We start from the raw sequence: 20,125 nt of genomic DNA, 5'->3' as shown, positions 1-20,125 counted from the left end.
AGAATTTTACTATTACTGATTTCAGGAGTAGTAAAAATGATTACCTATTCCTTAGTAACATCATTAGAGTTGAATGATACTAATTCAACTGTGATATAATTTATGTGGTACAGTTCTTGGGGGATTAAATGAGTTAATACACTTGAACAGTCCTGCACGTGGTAAGTACTCAATGTTTCATATGTAACTTGAGTTTCAGCCATTGGGTTATTGATTTTGACTGTTATTCATCATTACCATTACTAAAAATGCAAAAGTTCGGATCAAACAGACAGACCTAGATTCAAACCCTAGGTCTACACTTTACACATTTCACATCACTTATCTGAACCTTGTTTCCCTCACGTGTTGAAAAAGAAATGGTAATGTACACATGTGGTAAAACTGCATAGAACTAAATAAATACACACACACACACACACACACACACACTCACGAGCACATGTGAAACCGAGGAAATCTGAAAAACGTCAACCGATGGCAGGGATGACGATCTCCCAGTTGTGACACGCTACTACAGTTATGCAAGATGTTACCACGGGGGGAACTGGTGAAAGTACACAGGATTTCTTTGTACTATGTCTTACAACGTATGACTCTGTAATTATCTCGAAATAAAGCTGAAACTTGCAACAGTTGTTGTAAGAATTCAGTGGAACAATTCACAGGGCAGGCACTTGATTAAAATAACCATGTTCTTCTTTCCTTAGTATGTCTCCTTGCAATGAACATCTCAGTGCATTGCTTCCAAGGGAAAACAACAGCTTAGGGACACCTGCCAACTGGACAAAACACCATACTCAGAAATGAAACCACCTGCGTCTTTTACACATGGGAATTGTTCACTTTACCCACGTACACCTTAGCTTTTTGTGGGAATAAGACATGTTGGGTTTAATTTTCAAATAGTAATAATTTCTCCGTTAGTCAAAGCTCAGAAGCTTGAGTTTTCTGTGTTTTTCCAGCTTTATGCAATCCTCATTTGTACGGTCCTCGAGTGGCAGTAACACTTGCTTCTCTTCACCTCCCACATCTGGTGCCAGAGAACAAAGCCAGAAGAGACAGGACAATGCCAATCAGAAATTTAAAAGATGGTTAAAAGAGCTCCTAGGCCGGGGCTGTACGTAGTGTCAACTCAGGCAACGAGGATACCATCACTTCCACTCAGATCAGCAATCCAGGCCCCAGAAAGCGCCTCGGTCCATGTCTAAAACTGGGTCTGTGTTCCTACATGTGCTTTAAAGTATTCCTATATTCAGTTCCTAGAGTCCCAATCATGAAGAATACTATGAAATCCAAATAGTTTTGGTCCTTGAGATTCAGAGCGCAAGTAAAGAGAGTTGAGACAGCTCGGCGTGTCTTTAAAAATTTTACCTAAATCCACTTGTTCCCTGCGTCATGAAACTTATCCTGTGCTCCTCTGTAGTCACCCCAGCTCATTCTAATAAACGTCTACGGCACCTGTGAACCCAGCGCATCCCTAGCTCTGAAGGTCTAGGACAAATCGGACGTGATTCCTGTCTGCAGGCGTCTACAGCGTAGATGACACCACAGGCTATTAGCAAAGTGAGTGCAGGACAGGGTCAGGCTGTGGAGGCAAGGGAAGGGGCCAGTCCCTCCAGGGGAGGGGACAACATCAGGAGACCCTTCAGCAGGAACAACGCCCGAGTCAGGGCTGCGAGGGCTGCAGGCCCAAGAATCAACATGCGTGAGCTCTCAGAGTTGGAGCCCTGAAGACAGCGCTAAGCGTAGAATATGCCACCCTCTCCCCAGGGATCTTACAGTCTTGGATGACACAGAATGCATCTCATATATGAGCAAACATCAAGCAATCCTATTTGCCCAGGTACACAGCCAAAACATTTTCTCTTCCAAGTAAAATAAATAGATGTTTAGGCAGCTGATGAAACAAATGATTAATTTTCAGGGATGTTGATAAGATGCTCATGACTGCCTCTAATATTTAAATTATAACTTAGTTAGAAACATACACTTTGAATTACCTATTAAGGAAAATACATTAACTCAGATACTTAGTTTTGGCCCCATTTGCACATTTCACGCAACCATTTTACTTAAATTCTTCAGAGTGAAGTTCTTCCTCATCGTGAGATCATTTTCGCTTCCAGGTCAGTTGAGATACAGCACGGTTGTGAACATGGGAGACGCCTTCACTGAGAAATTGGGTGAAGCCGATTGGTTTTTCATTTGTTCTGTGGCTCTACATTTTTGATCAACAAAACCACTTACCTACTCTTTAAAATTCTATCAATTGCAAATGTGAGGTTTTTAACCCTTCTCCAAGGAATAATGAAATCTGGTTTAAACCAGATTGTCTCCTTTTTTAAAAAACAATTCTGCCAAGGGAGCTCTCAGTAATCCCCAAAATTATGAATTTCGGTTATATGTGAGTAATTTTGGCTTCTTCATTCAACACACATTTTTGTGCACGTGAATAAACAGAGAACGTTCTCTCTCTAAGAGATTTTGTAAGGACTTGAATATATGCCAGCTCTCTCTTCTCTAAGAGATCATTTTACAGAGGGAAAAAAAACTCTCCTTATATTTGGGCACATACGATATAAGACACTGTCAAGGATGCCTGTGGGTTTCAATAAACTTATTTCATAAAAATATTCCAACAGAAAAAAGCCGTATTTTTAAATTAGTGTATTTTATATACTGAGAGAAAAGAAATCAATAACAGCAAAACTAAAATAGGTCGAGGGTGACTCGATTCATATGTGCAATAATTATTCTAGCAATTTTAAGAAGAGAGCAATCAATGAAGGTCAGAGAAGCCTCTAATGGAGCTGGCAGGATATGGGCTGGGATCTGACGGCGGGAAAACGGGGCCCAGAAGGGTGATTCTAAATTGAGGGCTAATGAAGGTGTTCACAGTAATAGGAGCCAATCGCAGAGAGATGCAAAGATGCTTTTAAGATCTCCGAGTTGGTTCCTGAAGCCTGCTGTCTAGGAACGAAGTACTGTAATCTCTTCTCCCCTTTCCAGAGGAAGGTTAGATGGCAAATGCTGGCTGTCTGACGTCACGAAGAATAATATCCCAAGGAGAATGCTTTCCGTACAGTATAAACTGCCCACCCTGCGAGCCAGTTCATTAAGCCAGCACACGTGTGGACCACAACCTTAATTTAACGTCAATCACTTACGTACTTGATTGGAGCTCCATGTGCTACAGCTGGCTTCTCTGCAGCCTTGCTGCACTGAAGGGTAAAATACTTGTCATTTTCCTTAAAGATAAACAAACTACGGTCGTCCCTTGGCATCCGTGGTGCACTGGCCCCAGGACCCACCTAGGATCCCCAAATCCGCGGAAGCTCAAGTCCCACAGCCATCCTCCGTATCTGTGGTTCCACAACAGCAGATCCAACCAAACGCTGACCATGTCGTACTGTATTTACTGAAACCATCTGCATATCAGTGGACCTGGGCAGTTCAAACCCACGTTGTTCAAGGGCCAAGTGTAAGTGCTTTTTCTCCCTCAACAAAGCCTATGGTCAGAGTATGTTCTTGACTCCTTCTGAGGCAACACAAGTGACAGAGGGTCAGCAGTAGTATTTTACATACAGATATAAATACTTCGGTGCTTTAGCAACTTCAAGTAAGTTGTCCTGCAATTGTTTTTTTTGTAATATCTAGATAAGAGTAGTACTATAAAGCTACAGTCACACTTCCTATCAGGATCTTGTATGTGAGTAATAGGCAGGTGATTTGATCAAGGACTGTGGAAGGCAGATAACACTGACCCAACCGTGTTGAATAAACAATTCACCCGAAGTCATAATACATTGATCGGAAGATAAAGCGTCATCATCTTGCATGAAAATTTCATGACTTTACAAGATTCACCAATTTACTGAAATATATGATAGCAATTTTAACTGTGGGTAAAGCCTCCTATCATCATAGTCAGACCCCTAGCGATTTTCACCCTGCCTAATAAAACTAGCTATTGAATATTAAAAACTGCGTTTATTTCTTTTGTCTCCCCCTTCCTTAACCTATCCTTCCTACCACCAACTCCTAAAGCTTCCTAAAATAATACTTAGTAAAAATTATTACCAGTAGAAATTCCTAGTAGTGTTCACCATACCTAATAGTATGGTATAAGCTATGGTAAAGTGCTTTACAGGTTACCTCGTTCAGTGCTCTCTATAAGCAGGGCCTATTACTCTCTCCAGTTTACAGGAGGAAGTACCTTTAGCCTAGGAAGTGGCATAGTCAGGACTTAAACTCAACTCTGGCCCATGTCTCCCATATAACCCTATCATATAAATATTCTACTCAAAAACCTTCAAGAGCTCCCTCAAGAGAAAAGTTAAATGTCCAACTGGACAACCAAATTACAGATGGATCAAATATTTCAAATATAAACTACAGGACAATCTCAGAGAATACTTTTATCATCTTGGAGTTAAATGCTTTTCTTTGCACACAAAGAACCTAGAAACCACAAAAAGCAATGATTGACAGACTGTGACAAAATTTTCATGCATCAAAAAAACCAAAGAAGTTTGCAGAGAAACTGCTAAAAATTATTTGCAACACGCAAGTGATTGATATTAAGCATAATAAAACATCAGTAAACCAAGAGAAAAATGGGCAATGGCATATGAATAGGCATACGGTGGTAGAAGAAATAGATGACCCCCCCCAAAAAATCAATACATAAAGCAGTGTTCAATCTAAGAAATAATATAAAATGATTCTTAAGAGCCAAAGTGTGAGTAGAAGGACGTGCGCTCACTCCCTCGTGCGAGAACACCGCAATCACAACTAGCTGCTGGACGGTCATCGACAGGAAGGCACTGGAATGCACCAAAAAGGATACCCCGCATCCAAAGACAAAGGAGAAGCCACAATGAGACGGTAGGAGGGGTGCAATCAGAGTAAAATCAAATCCCATAACTGGTGGGTGGGTGACTCACAGACTGGCGAACACTTATACCACAGAAGTCCACCCACTGGAGTGAAGGTTCTGAGCCCCACGTCAGGCTTCCAAACCTGGGGGTCCGGCAATGGGAGGAGGAATTCCTAGAGAATCAGACTTTGAAGGATAGTGGGATTTGATTACAGGACTTTGACAGGACTGGGGGAAACAAAGAGTCCACTCTTGGAGGGCACACACAAAGTAGTGTGCACATCGGGACCCAGGGGAAGGAGCGGTGACCCCGGGGAAGACTGGACCAGACCTACCTGCTAGTGTTGGAGGGTCTCCTGCAGAGGCAGGGGGTGACTCTGTTTCACCGTGGGGACGGGGACGCTGGCAGCGGAAGTTCTGGGAAGTACTCCTTGGCATGAGCCATCCCAGAGTCTGTTATTAGCCCCACCAAAGAGCCCAGGTAGGCTCCAGTGTTGGGTTGTCTCAGGCAAAACAACCAACAGGGAGGGAACCCAGCCCCACCCATCAACAGTCAAGTGCATTAAAGTTTTACTGAGCTCTGACCACCACAGCAACAGTCAGCTCTACCCACCATCAGAGCCTCCCATCAAGCCTCTTAGATAGCCTCAACCACCAGAGGGCAGACAGCAGAAGCAAGAAAAACTATAATCCTGCAGCCTGTGAAACAAAAACCACATTCACAGAGAGACAGACAAGATGAAAAGGCAAAGGACTAAGTACCAGATGAAGGAACAAGATAAAACCCCAGAAAAACAACTAAATGAAGTGGAGATAGGCAACCTTCTAGAAAAAGAATTCAGAATAACGATGGTGAAGATGATACAGGACCTCGGAATAAGAATGGAGGCAAAGATCGAGAAGATGCAAGAAATGTTTAACAAAGACCTAGAAGAATTAAAGAACAAACAAACAGAGATGAACAATACAATAACTGAAATGAAAACTACACTAGAAGGAATCAATAACAGAATAACTGAGGCAGAAGAACGGATAAGTGACCTGGAAGACAGAATGGTGGAATTCACTGCTGCGGAACAGACTAAAGAAAAAAGAATGAAAAGAAATGAAGACAGCCTAAGAGACCTCTGGGACAACATTAAACGCAACAACATTCACATTATAGGGGTCCCAGAAGGAGAAGAGAGAGAGAAAGGACCCGAGAAAATATCTGAAGAGATTATAGTCAATAACTTCCCTAACATGGGAAAGGAAATAGCCACCCAAGTCCAGGAAGTGCAGCGAGTCCCATACAGGATAAACCCAAGGAGAAACACGCTGAGACACACAGTAATCAGATTGGCAAAAATTAAAGACAAAGAAAAATTATTGAAAGCAGCAAGGGAAAAACGACAACATACAAGGGAACTCCCATAAGGTTAACAGCTGATTTCTCAGCAGCAACTCTACAAGCCAGAAGAGAGTGGCATGATATACTTAAAGTGATGAAGGAGAAAAACCTACAACCAAGATTACTCTACCCGGCAAGGATCTCATCCAGATTTGATGGAGAAATCAAAAGTTTTACAGACAAGCAAAAGCTAAGAGAATTCAGCACCACCAAACCAGCTCTACAACAAATGCTAACGGAACTTCTCTAAGTAGGAAACACAAGAGAAGAAAAGGACCTACAAAAACAAACCCAAAACAATTAAGAAAATGGTCACAGGAACATACATATCGATAATTACCTTAAACGTCAATGGATTAAATGCTCCAACCAAAAGACACAGGCTTGCTGAATGGATACAAAAACAAGACACACAAATATTCTGTCTACAAGAGACCCAATTCAGACCTAGGGACACATACAGACTGAAAGTGAGGGGATGGAAAAAGATATTCCATGCAAATGGAAACCAAAAGAAAGCTGGAGTAGCTATACTCATATCAGATAAAATAGACTTTAAAATAAAGAATGTTACAAGAGACAAGAAGGACACTACAGAATGATCAAGGGATCAATCCAAGAAGAAGATATAACAATTATAAATATACATGCACCCAACATAGGAGCACCTCAATACATAAGGCAACTGCTAACAGCTATAAAAGAGGAAATCGACACTAACACAATAATAGTGGGGGACTTTAACACCTCACTTACACCAATGGACAGATCATCCAAAATGAAAATAAATAAGGAAACAAAAGCTTTAAATGACACAATAGACCACATAGATTTAATTGATATTTATAGGACATTCCATCCAAAAACAGATTACACTTTCTTCTCAAGTGCGCACGGAACATTCTCCAGGATAGATCACATCTTGGGTCACAAATCAAGACTCAGTAAATTTAAGAAAATTGAAATCATATCAAGCATCTTTTCTGACCCAATGTTATGAGATTAGAAATTAATTACAGGGAAAAAAACGTAAAAAACACAAACAGATGGAGGCTAAACAATACGTTACTAAATAACCAAGAGATCACTGAAGAAATCAAAGAGGAAATCAAAAAATACCTAGAGACAAATGACAATGAAAACACGACGATCCAAAACCTATGGAATACAGCAAAAGCAGTTCTAAGAGGGAAATTTATAGCTATACAAGCCTACCTAAAGAAACAGGAAAAATCTCAAGTAAACAATCTAACCTTACACCTAAAGGAACTAGAGAAAGAAGAAAAAACAAAACCCAAAGTTAGCAGAAGGAAAGAAATCATAAAGATCAGAGCGGAAATAAATGAAATAGAAACAAAGAAAACAATAGCAAAGATCAATAAAACTAAAAGCTGGTTCTTTGAGAAGATAAACAAAATTGATAAACCATTAGCCAGACTCATGAAGAAAAAGAGGGAGAGGACTCAAATCAATAAAATTAGAAATGAAAAAGGAGAAGTTACAACAGACACCTCAGAAATACAAAGCATCCTAAGAGACTACTACAAGCAACTATATGCCAATAAAATGGACAACCTGGAAGAAATGGACAAATTCTTAGAAAGGTATAACCTTCCAAGACTGAACCAGGAAGAAACAGAAAATATGAACAGACCAATCACAAGTAATGAAATTGAAACTGTGAATAAAAATCTTCCAACAAACAAAAGTCCAGGACCAGATGGCTTCACAGGTGAATACTATCAAACATCTAGAGAAGAGCTAACACCCATCCTTCTCAAACTCTTCCAAAAAATTTCAGAGGAAGGAATACTTCCAAACTCATACTATGAGGCCACCATCACCCTGATACCAAAACCAGACAAAAATACTACAAAAAAAGAAAATTACAGACCAATATCACTGATGAATATAGATGCAAAACTCCTCAACAAAATACTAGCAAACAGAATCCAACAACACATTAAAAGGATCATACACCACGATCAAGTGGGATTTATCCCAGGGATGCAAGAATTCTTCAATATACACAAATCAATCAATGTGATACACCATATTAACAAACTGAAGAATAAAAACCATATGATCATCTCAATAGATGCAGAAAAAGCTTTTGACAAAATTCAACACCCATTTATGATAAAAACTCTCCAGAAAGTGGGCATAGAGGGAACCTACCTCAACATAATAAAGGCCATATATGACAAACCCATGGCAAACATCATTCTCAATGGTGAAAAACTGGAAGCATTTCCTCTAAGATCAGGAACGAGACAAGGATGTCCACTCTCACCACTATCATTCAACATAGTTTTGGAAGTCCTAGCCATGGCAATCAGAGAAGAAAAAGAAATAAAAGGAATACAAATTGGAAAAAAAGAAGTAAAACTGTCACTGTTTGCAGATGACATGACATTATACATAGGGAATCCTAAAGATGCCACCAGAAAACTACTGGAGCTAATCAATGAATTTGGTAAAGTTGCAGGATACAAAATTAATGCACAGAAATCTCTTGCATTCCTATACACTAATGATGAAAAATCTGAAAGAGAAATTATGGAAACACTCCCATTTACCATTGCAACAAAAAGAATAAAATACCTAGGAATAAACCTACCTAGGGAGACAAAAGACCTGTATGCAGAAAACTATAAGACACTGATGAAAGAAATTAAAGATGATACCAACAGATGGAGAGATATACCATGTTCTTGGATTGGAAGAATCAATATTGTGAAAATGACTATACTACCCAAAGCAATCTACAGATTCAATGCAATCCCTATCAAATTACCAATGGCATTTTTTACGGAACTAGAACAAATCATCTTAAAATTTGTGTGGAGACACAAAAGACCCCGAATAGCCAAAGCAGTCTTGAGGGAAAAAAACGGAGCTGGAGGAATCAGACTCCCTGACTTCAGACTATACTACAAAGCTACAGTAATCAAGGCAATATGGTACTGGCACAAAAACAGAAACATAGATCAATGGAACAAGATAGAAAGCCCAGAGATAAACCCACGCACTTATGGTCAACTAATCTATGACAAAGGAGGCAAAGATATACAATGGAGAAGAGACAGTCTCTTCAATAAGTGGTGCTGGGAAAACTGGACAGCTACATGTAAAAGAATGAAATTAGAACACTCCCTAACACCATACACAAAAATAAACTCAAAATGGATTAGAGACCTAAATGTAAGACCGGACACTATAAAACTCTTAGAGGAAAACATAGGAAGAACACTCTTTGACATAAATCACAGCAAGATCTTTTTTGATCCACCTCCTAGAGTAATGGAAATAAAAACAAAAATAAACAAATGGGACCTAATGAAACTTCAAAGCTTTTGCACAGCAAAGGAAACCATAAACAAGACAAAAAGACAACCCTCAGAATGGGAGAAAATATTTGCAAACGAATCAACAGACAAAGGATTAATCTCCAAAATATATAAACAGCTCATGCAGCTCAATATTAAAGAAACAAACAACCCAATCCAAAAATGGGCAGAAGACCTAAATAGACATTTCTCCAAAGAAGACATACAGATGGCCAAGAAGCACATGAAAAGCTGCTCAACATCACTAATTATTAGAGAAATGCAAATCAAAACTACAATCAGGTATCACCTCACACCGGTTAGAATGGGCATCATCAGAAAATCTACAAACGACAAATGCTGGAGAGGGTGTGGAGAAAAGGGAACCCTCTTGCACTGTTGGTGGGAATGTAAATTGATACAGCCACTATGGAGAACAGTATGGAGGTTCCTTAAAAAACTGAAAATAGATTTACCATATGACCCAGCAATTCCACTACTGGGCATATACCCAGAGAAAACCATAATTCAAAAAGACACATGCACCCCAATGTTCATTGCAGCACTATTTACAATAGCCAGGACATGGAAGCAACCTAAATGCCCATCGACGGACAAATGCATAAAGAAGTTGTGGTACATATATACAATGGAATATTACTCAGCCATAGAAAGGAACGAAAGTGAGTCATTTGTTGAGACGTGGATGGATCTAGAGACTGTCATACAGAGTGAAGTAAGTCAAAAAGAGAAAAACAAATATCGTGTATTAACACATGTATGTGGAAACTAGAAAAATGGTACAGATGAGCCGGTTTGCAGGGCAGAAGTTGAGACACAGATGTAGAGAACAGACATATGGACACCAAGGGGGGAAAACTGCGGTGGGGTGGGGATGGTGGTGTGCTCAATTGGGCGATTGGGATTGACATGTATACAGTGATGTGTATAAAATTGATGACTAATAAGAACCTGCAGTATAAAAAAACAAACAAAACAACTAATACTAAACTTTCATTGGGTTATTTGTATGGAAATATGTTAATATAAATGTTTCAGACATTACATGAAATTTCTAAAAATCTTATATGTTCTGGTATAATGTTATAAGTCATAATTCTAGTTATTACTTTAAAATGTATATCTCAGAAATAACTAAATTTCCTTGTCAATTGCATTATTATGAACTTTCATCAAATCTTTAACTGTAGTCATTTTTAAGTCTTTTGTCATTTACAGACAGTTCTGGGTGTACTCTGATGCTTTTGCAAAAATGTTCCTATAAAAGGGTTTCATCTTCAAGGAATTCATGGAAAAGACTCTGACAAGTACAGGTTTCTGGTAACTGACTGTACTGCTGAACTGAACGAATAAGCATTTTCAGAACTCTAATGAAAAACTGATGAACTCATAAAAGTGCTAACAAAAGATCAAGATGGAAAAAAAAAATTAATTACATGGGACTGAGTGAACTGATGAGGATGAGTATAATTTTTGTGACTTTGTTTGAATAAAAAAAAAATTCCACAAGGACTCAGAGGCAAAAAATATACAAATCAATTTTCACTGCAAAGTAAAGGAGCTGTTACAGTGGAGGATTACTGGACTGAATGTCAGTATTATGACATAGTATGAGTGTGTTTCATGTTTGGTAATTGCAATCATTGTTGCTTTTGTTGTGGTCATCCATGTACAATGCTTGGTGTCAGTCTATTTATCTCTTGTAAAAATAAAATACAGTGTGTGTGTGTGGAAAAAAAAAAAAAAGCCAAAGCATATCACTTTTCTTTCATCAATTTAGGAGATAATTAAGTTTGCAAATACCCAGTCTTAGGAAGGGCATGAGAACAGGCACCCAGCAGGCATCTGGTGGGATACACACTCGTTCCTTCAGCCAGCATCCATTGACCACTGTAAGTTCTCTGGGCCACATGCTGTTCAAGGTGCTTGGCTAGATCAGTGAACCCACAAAGATCCCGACTGTCGTGGAGATAACACTCCAGGGGGAAGACAAATAATAAACATAAGTCAGTAAATTATACAGTGTGTATCAGACACTGATAGAAAAAGAGAAAACCAAGCAGTGTAAGGCAGACCCAGTGCTGGGCCACCGGCACAGGCCACGACAGGTGAGGTGGCCAGGGAACCCAGAGAGAGGAGGACGGCGAGGGAGCTAATGGGCACGTGAGGCACAAGCAGTCCAGGCAAAGGGGTCAGATAGCACAGAAACCCCACCCCTAAGACCGGGGGTGCCCGCAGTGTCTGGGGAGGGCAAGGCACCCAGGCTGACCGGGGCAGAGGGAGGGAGAGACGGTCTAAGGGAAGAAACGAGGACCAGGTCACGCTGGCTCTTGTAGGACAAATACTGCAAAGAACTTAACTTTTATTTTATAGGGACAGAGCCACTGCCGGGTTTTTGAGTAAAGGAGTAGAACGACCTGAGTTACATCTTAAAAGCGTTGCTCTGGCTGCTGAATTGAGAAGAGAGGGCAGGGGAGCAAGCGCAGAGGCAGAGAACGAGTCAGAGGGTCAGGCGGGGACCCAGGCGACAGAGGGCGGCGGCCTGCACCCAGCAGCAGCGGGCGGGAGCTGCGAGGGGCGTTCAAATTCTGGAGAGATTTCAAAGGAAGAGCCAATTATGAATTTCTGTCAGATGGAATGAGGGGTATGAGAAGAAGAAAGGAAACAAGCATGACCACAAAACTGAAGCTGCCATCAAGGGAGACGGGGACGTTCAGTTTTGGGCCAGTGAGCTGCAGATGTGGACGGGATGTCCAGGTGGAGATGAGGTGGGCAGCTGGATGGAGAAGCCAGGAGCTCCGCAGAGAGCCTGCGCTGAAGATGCACACTTGGGTGCCCTGGGCACGAGCCTGGGTGAGACCCGGGGACAGGAGTGTGCACACAGAAGGAGGAGAGGCCGAGGACCGAGCCCCGGGGTCTCCGCGGTGACCAGATGCGCGGGAGCACGGGGGCCTGCCGTCCTGGAGGCCTGGTGCGGCGGGGAAGGGTGACGGCCGGGGCGCGAGAGGCCACCGTCAGGGAGGTACACCAAGGCCCGAGAACTGCCCGTCGGATCCAGCCGCGCGGAGGTTACCGACTCTGGCAGCGTGACAGGTGATGACCGCAGAGCATTAACGATATGGATTGACAAGTTGGAAACAGCAAATATTGGCGACTCTTAGGAGGAGGGTTGGTACAAAACAGAATCAATGTCTGCCAGGTGTCAGGGAAGGGAGGGGTAAAGAAGTTGCTTTAAGATGAGGAAAACAGCCCGTTTGTGCGCCAAGGGCATCGATCGGCGCCCCCCGCCTTGAGGAGGTGAGAAGGAACAGGGTCAGGCACACGCGGAGGGACTGCTGAGACGGCAGCACGGACGGGTCGTCTGTGGCTCCAAGGAGGACGGCAGGGAAGGGGGGACGTGGCAGAGGGACCGAGAAGACTCTCCTCCCATCACACGGTGTTTTCAGTATAAACTATGAGACCTGTGGGGAGTGACGACAGGCAATCAAGTGTCTGCGTTCGAAAGAAAAGGTTGGAAAGGGTCACCTGGGAGAATGGAAAAATGAATAAAGCAGGCAAATCATACATCGGCATCGTACTGGCGATATGAAAATTTTAAGCCTACATGCATTCCCTTTGAGCCAGCTCCTTCGTTCACTCACTCATTCCCTTTCTAGGGAGCCTGGAGCCTGGATCTATATCCAACTCCACCAGCGTTTAATCCAGGAAGAGAAACCAGAACAAACAGGAAATAACTACTTTCATTTTCACTATATGTGTGTATGTATATTTCATATTTGATATATATATGTACATATTTCTGCATTGCTTGAGTTTTTACAAAATAGACGTTACTTTCACAATTTCAAAAATTTCACTTCTGGGTACTATCCTGACATAAACCTTTTCCCAGCACGACGGCTCACAACCTCCCCCCTAATTCCGTTCCAGCCACGGTGGACCGCTATTTGCTATCCCCTGAAAGCGTAACTGTTTCCATGCAATCTTACACCAACTCGCTAGATAATTAACTTCCTGGTGATCACTGCTGCTGTCATAGTGCCCTCCGCCAGGACCCCCGAGATTATCTGGAAGACAAAACAAGCGTGGTAACAGTCTGACCTCAGACTTTCACGAACAGGTTTAGCATAACACACTTGACAACGTCTCAAGTGCGTGGAGGAAGCTGGCAAACTCCCTCTGCGTTTCTAAATTCCTCTGGATCCTTTCCTGACCCCACTCCACAAATACCGAGTGCCACCATGTGCCAAACTGCTTAAAGCTGGGGATACAAGGCTGAGGGAGAGAAAGGAAAGTCATCCCCCAGTGTAGTGTGGGAGACGGCATCAGACGTTGTCGTGAGGATAAAGGCAGAGCTGTAACTGAGAACGCGCTGCACGGGAGGGAGTCATGGCTGGGGAAAGTGCAGCAGTGGGATGTGTAACGGCCTCAGGGAAAGCTTCCCCGGGGTAGTGACACTTGTGCTGAGATGGTCCAAGTACAGACGCGAGCTGGGGATGACGAAGTGGGGAGGAGAAAGACCCACAGGAAAAAGAAATGCACATATGAGGGCCCGGGGGTAGATGCTTGGACTCCGCAGCTGATGACGTAAATACAAATCCCAACTCTGCAACTGTTAATTGGTTAACATCTCTGTGCATCCAGTTTTTAAACTGTATAAAGGCGTAGTTGACCTAGCCTTACTAGGATTGTAATAAGGGTTAAATGAGTCATCTGTAAAGCTCAGAATGATGCCTCATTTAACTGTATATCCTATGTATTTAAAATAAAAATAAATTCCAAATTAAACCTAAAACATATGCATATGCCAGGGCATCAAGGAGACAGAATAGAAAATTTAAGTTTATGCTGCTGGAGAAAAGCTTTCCACGATAGGCAATAAAGATGAGCAGCGATGGACCCCACGTACTGGGTAAAGCGTGAACTAGCGAGAAGAGAAATGAAGAAAGTGATCACGTACCCCTGACTCAGGTCAGTCTAGACATCTGCACAGTAGATAAAGAAAAGTGGGAAGAAAGCTGACAAATGGTCCCAGCTCTAAAACAGCATTAAAACCTTCAAGATGAACATAATGCAACAAATACTTGCAAGAAGTGGCACTAACTCTAATTCTGGTGATATCAATGTCGTGTATTCACTGACAAAGTTCTTACAACATTGGCTTGTGTAAATTGTGTTGATGCACGGTCCTAATTCAAAATCCAAACTGAAGCTCCTAGGAAACAATCATTTGTCATTCACACTAACGTGCTGAACAACTGGACTCATCTTCAAATGCTTCAAGTGACTACAGAAAAGTAACAGTAATCCCTTTACTGAGATAATTCTATATACCCTCACTCTCTCCAGCCTGCCAGGGTTAGACACAACAAGGAAACACTCTGGAGATGAAGAGCTACACCAGGCCGCAGTAGCCTTGCGAAAACAAATGACTCAGAGCAGATCTGACCACAAATGTTCATTCCAATTATTCGATCATTCTGGGTCTCTGGGCCGCTGCCTCTTGAAGTGACAATGGAAAACGGTGCATCAGATACAGGATCAGCTTTGTCATAAAATCACTCATATCCTCCTTCTTTTGGCAAAACTAAGCATCAGGGAATCCTGGCTGCACGCAGAGAAAGTGCAAAACCAGCCAGCAGTATAATTCATCTCAAAAGGTAGTAGTTGGTTTTTTTTGAAACAGATCTTGTTTTTGAGCCTTTTAACAATGGGTCTCGCAGCAATTTTCCCAAGAACTCTTGATATAATTAACATCTTCGTAAGAAAAAAGCCAAGAATTCCTGTTTAGAGTTTCAGTGTTGAAACATTTTTGAGAGACTTTTACCTTCCATTTCAAAGCTACACAGTTCTATCGAAATACAAAAGATTCTGGAATTTGAAACTTCACAAGGACATCCTTCACAGAGAATACAACATCCTCAGAAGTCAGAAAAACTGCACCGGTCAAGAACTTATACCCAAAAGTCACAAAAAGACTTTACCACTTGGCACAGATCACTTCCCCAAACTGATCTTTATGATACAAATTTTCTTCTGAATCATTAAAATAGGGTGGTGGACAGGGAACACGAATAATGGATTGAGAAAAGAAACCAGGCAACATATTTATTTCCTGCACAGATGAGAAAAAGTTATAACGCCTTGTAAAAGAGGAAAATGACCAGGGTTGTCACACCTGTCAAACGACAGAGAAGTTTCCTTTTATCAAGGAGACTATAAAGTGTAGACACACCATCTGGACTACATCAAAAGTAGTCCAAGGGCAAAGCAAAAAGCAGAAGCCTCTAACCTACTCAAGTGAGGGGTTCAGAAAGTCTGAAGAGAAGTGGGCCAGGGACGGGCGCTATGGCTGTACTAATTCATCAGATGGAAGGTGGTTCATAGCTGCTGGGCAGACGTGAAGCCTAAACGAAACTAACAAAGTCCCTGGGGGGGCCGGATCAACGCGATGACAGATAACCACTCAAAGCAGCGACCATGACTAACCTCGTGTCAGTGGGGAGAGGACGCCCACAGCCTGACTGCGAGGGGCCATGGGTCACCTGAGACAGCGCTGGAGCGGGAGCGTGGCTGGGCAGCGCGAGGCTCGGCTAGAACGTGAGGCATCGTGATGTAGGGGAGGGGGAAGGAGTCTTGGGAGTAAAGGACAGACAGGACACCAAGGCTATTCGCCCGTTGGGAAGCCCGTGCTCCCAGCGAGTAACAGGCCGTGGGTGGGAGGCAAAGCCACAGCCCCACCGGCCCCGTGTTTAGCCTGAGCTGATGACGGACGGCAGGTGAGGCAGACACACACCGACCGGACACCGCGAAACCGAGGAGAAGAGCATCTCACCTAAGCGAACCAACTACCGAGCTGGACCCCTGTAGCGGGGATCACAGGACTCGGAGACCAGCGTTCTAATCAGAGGTTCCGGCTCGCGTCTCAGGCACTCACTCCCACCTGCTGCAGTGATCCAACCAGCCTCAGCAGTACCACCTCCCAACACAAGGACAACGAAACACCAAGACTCAGGAGTCTCACGCAGAGCAAAAAGTTACTAAACAGAGAAAAAGGCTTTGCTCTCCCACACACACACACTAGACTTTTTTAAAAAAAGAAAAAAAAACAGAATAAGAAACTTCTACCAGCTTAAACTTGCTGTAAACACCCAGCATGATCCAGGGCTAATTAGAATCTTAACTCCTGACTTGAGAAATGTTTTCACCAAAACCAACAGAGAATTTCGCACATTCCTTCCCTCCTCCTCCACAGCAAGTTTGTAGAATGACAGCTATGCCATAATCTAGGGAGAAGGTATCGCCGCTATCCATATTGTAGATATTCTGAAAATTCAAGAACATAGATGACAGCGGATGTATCACAGATTTACCTACATAAACTGTAAAGAAATCTCTGTTTAGGACAATTTATTTCCTATTGCTATTTTACTGTATTTGGACAAATATAAATAATTATTAAATCAAAGGAAATTAACGATAAAATGTGACATTTTATCACAAATAAAATCCTCAAAACAGTAACATCTAAAAAAAATACAGAAGCATGAAGAAGTGAAGACACTTTTCCAGCTCCAGCAAAGTGCTTCTATAAAACTATAACATTCTGTACAGGACAGTAGTTCCTAAGAGAATAAATGGCTCAGGATTTGATGACAGTCTTCCCACAGCAAACAATTCACTCTTCTCGCAGATTCCAGATGCTCAGCATTCCTGCCATCAGGATGGAAAAAGTTACTGTGAGTCTAGAGAAATTTAATATCACCATTCTTGTCATTTCCCTCATAGCTTCATTATTAGAACAAGTCTGGGGAAGCTATCAACCTATGTTAAATGATAAAAAAGATGTTCTCTGTGTCCAATCATATTAGATGCCATACGTGACCAAAATACTGAGAAATCCTATAGAAAAAGACTTGGGAAAGAGAAATATATGTATTCGATTTTTTCCTCAGTTTTGGTATTTGCGTTCTATACAGTACGGCCGGGCACAGGACTAAAACGTTCTACTATAACCATGGGCTAATAAACACTAAAGAACATATATCGACGCCCAGAACAACACTATAAAACTTTATTGTATTAATAAAATGGGATACACCAAGCTTTAAATTTTCCACTTTGTCACAGGTAAAATAATCAGCACAATTCGGTGCCATTCATAACAGGCCTCAAATTTTCTCCTTTAAACTATGTTTTATTTCCAAAACTACCTATACTACGAAAATATTTTAATTCAACCCTGATAGAGGCATTCTCTTTTTTACACTCTCCCTCAACTGCAAATAACTTATTAAAGCATTCGGCAGGCCGAGTTTTTAAATGTGCAAAATAATTTTAACAATTATAAAACGGCAGATTGCTTAGTTCCAGCTACAAGCCTACCTCAGAGACGCTACGGCTCAGTTCCAGACCACTATAAGACAGCGAACATCGCAGTAAACTGAGTCACACGAGTTTTTTGGTTTCTCAGTGCATACAGAAATTATGTTTACACTACACTGCGGCCTATTAAGTGTGCAATAGCATTATGCCCAAAAACCCAATGGACATGCCTTAATTTAAAAATACTTTATTGCTAAAAAGCGCTAACCATCATCTGACAATGCAGGGTCGCCACAAACCTTTAATCTGTAAAAACAGTATCTGCGAAGCACACTGAAACGAGGTATCGGGTGCCTTAAAGTCTATAAATCAGGCTGAGTTAACAGAGGTAAGCGCACACACCTGCACAGAACTCCCAGCTTTAGCTGCCACCTCTAAACCGAGGTCGGGTCCAATTCCTAACTGAGTGCAGGCTGGCCGTGGTGGCCTCGCAGACAGCGTCCCCCACACCAACGTGACAACACTTTGACTCCAGAAGATGAAGCCACAGCAAAGTGAAAAGTACTTGTAAAACTCTTATAAAGTACGGCCGATAGCTGTCTTCTAGCAAACTGGATACGCATTTATACTGTATTTAACCAGTTATAGGGCCTCCTGGCCTGGAACAGTTGGCTACAAAAGCTAAAGCACTGTATTTGTTTTATTGCAATTAATAGTACAATAGGATTTATTTCCATTTATTTCAATATTTATAATATATTTGAAACTTAGCATAACATACAGTGAGACCAAGCCAAATAGTATATCTGGGTTTTAACTTACACTGCAGGACGGCAACCTAATCTTAACTTAATATTAACTCTAACTTCTGTGGCTACTATTCGGTGTATTAAATGGTAAACAGTGAACACACCAGTAGGTACCAACATCCATCAGGAGGATCAGGAACTGCAAGAGAAACCAAGTAAGCAGAAGGCAGTTCACTGACTGTACAGAAGCAGAGGCGAGCGCTCCTCCCAGGACTACTGCCATAATCGGCAGAGATAAAGGACGAGAGCTCAGCACCTAACGTAACACCTCCCTGGCTTACAGTGGAAGGAATGCAGAAAACACCCGGCACCTGGGCCGCCCTTAGTAGCTACACAGTAGATGCCATCATCTTTTTTATCATTTCCTCTTGGAGGCTTGTTAGTTGAATTTAATAAGCAATTAAGTGAAAGGAAAGCCCCTAGCAGAGTTCAAGAGACAGAATCCCTCCAATGGCTTTCTTTCCAAGGATTCTCCTGAAATATCCTTCATGACATCCCCAAGAACAATCTGCTCCGCAGTAATGCAACAGCTGTGCTCCTAAGAAAACCTGTGTTATCAAGAACATATAAAAGCCCCGCTTCCATGGGGAAAAGACGTGGTAGGTGAGAGTTTCCAACTAGTGACGACAATGTACTTCATGCACGAATCTTAGTAATAAACGGAATAATCTACAGTGTAACTACATTTTATTTTAAGCTAAAAATAATAAACTGGTGGTTCGAAACTGATAACCACCAACCTAAATGCTTCCCGCCCTTCCAGCCTACACAAATCTTCTTTAAACTGCTTGAAATTTTGTCCGTAACAGAAATCATAATCATCAGAGGTATAAACCCCACCCTCAAAACTCCAAGAGTGGCCAGCTTAAAGCTGCTGAAATGTAAGAGAATATCCAGAAAGAGACCTAGTACACGTAAAGAATTTAGTATAAGATAAAGGTAGCATTTCAAACCAGGGAAGTAGTGAGAAATTATTCTACTAAGAGTGCTGCATCCCTGGATTACCCTTTCAGGAAAAAATGAAATCAAATACTAAACTAGATCCCCACATAATGAAGGCAATCCCAAATAACATCTTTATATTCAAATTGTGTCATAAAAATTCAGTCTAAGAAATATCTGCTATCACAAAAATCCTTTCACAATAATTACAAGAGTGATTTTTTTTTCACAATCCTCACTTGTCAAGAAGTCTTACAGACTTTAGCTACTCTGTCCCGCAGCTTAAAACACGTTCACGTGCACTTCTTGAACAGTATTTAAAAATTTAGGAGGTTCAAGTGCACTACATCAGAAAGAGAAGTTTAACATTTAATGTGAGTTTTGGCAAATAAAATATTTTTTAAATTGTATTGATTTCAATAGCCTT

General features: G+C 41.6%; 1 protein-coding gene and 1 long non-coding RNA gene across 4 annotated transcripts in view; one reads left to right on the top strand and one right to left on the bottom strand.

Annotated features, from left to right (window-relative positions):
* LOC309654645 overlaps positions 1–20,125 on the top strand; it is a 619,568-nt gene that overhangs the window by 491,532 nt on the left and 107,911 nt on the right. The window lies entirely within an intron of this gene.
* MPP7 (MAGUK p55 scaffold protein 7) overlaps positions 1–20,125 on the bottom strand; it is a 261,809-nt gene that overhangs the window by 166,871 nt on the left and 74,813 nt on the right. The gene's annotated exons all lie outside the window — the stretch shown is intronic.

The sequence above is a fragment of the Balaenoptera physalus genome (genome assembly GCF_965194825.1).
Source record: "Balaenoptera physalus genome assembly, chromosome: 2".
NCBI lineage: Eukaryota > Metazoa > Chordata > Mammalia > Artiodactyla > Balaenopteridae > Balaenoptera > Balaenoptera physalus.
The sequence above is the reverse complement of the archived record's forward strand: the minus strand, read 5'-3'. Positions and strand labels throughout refer to the sequence as shown.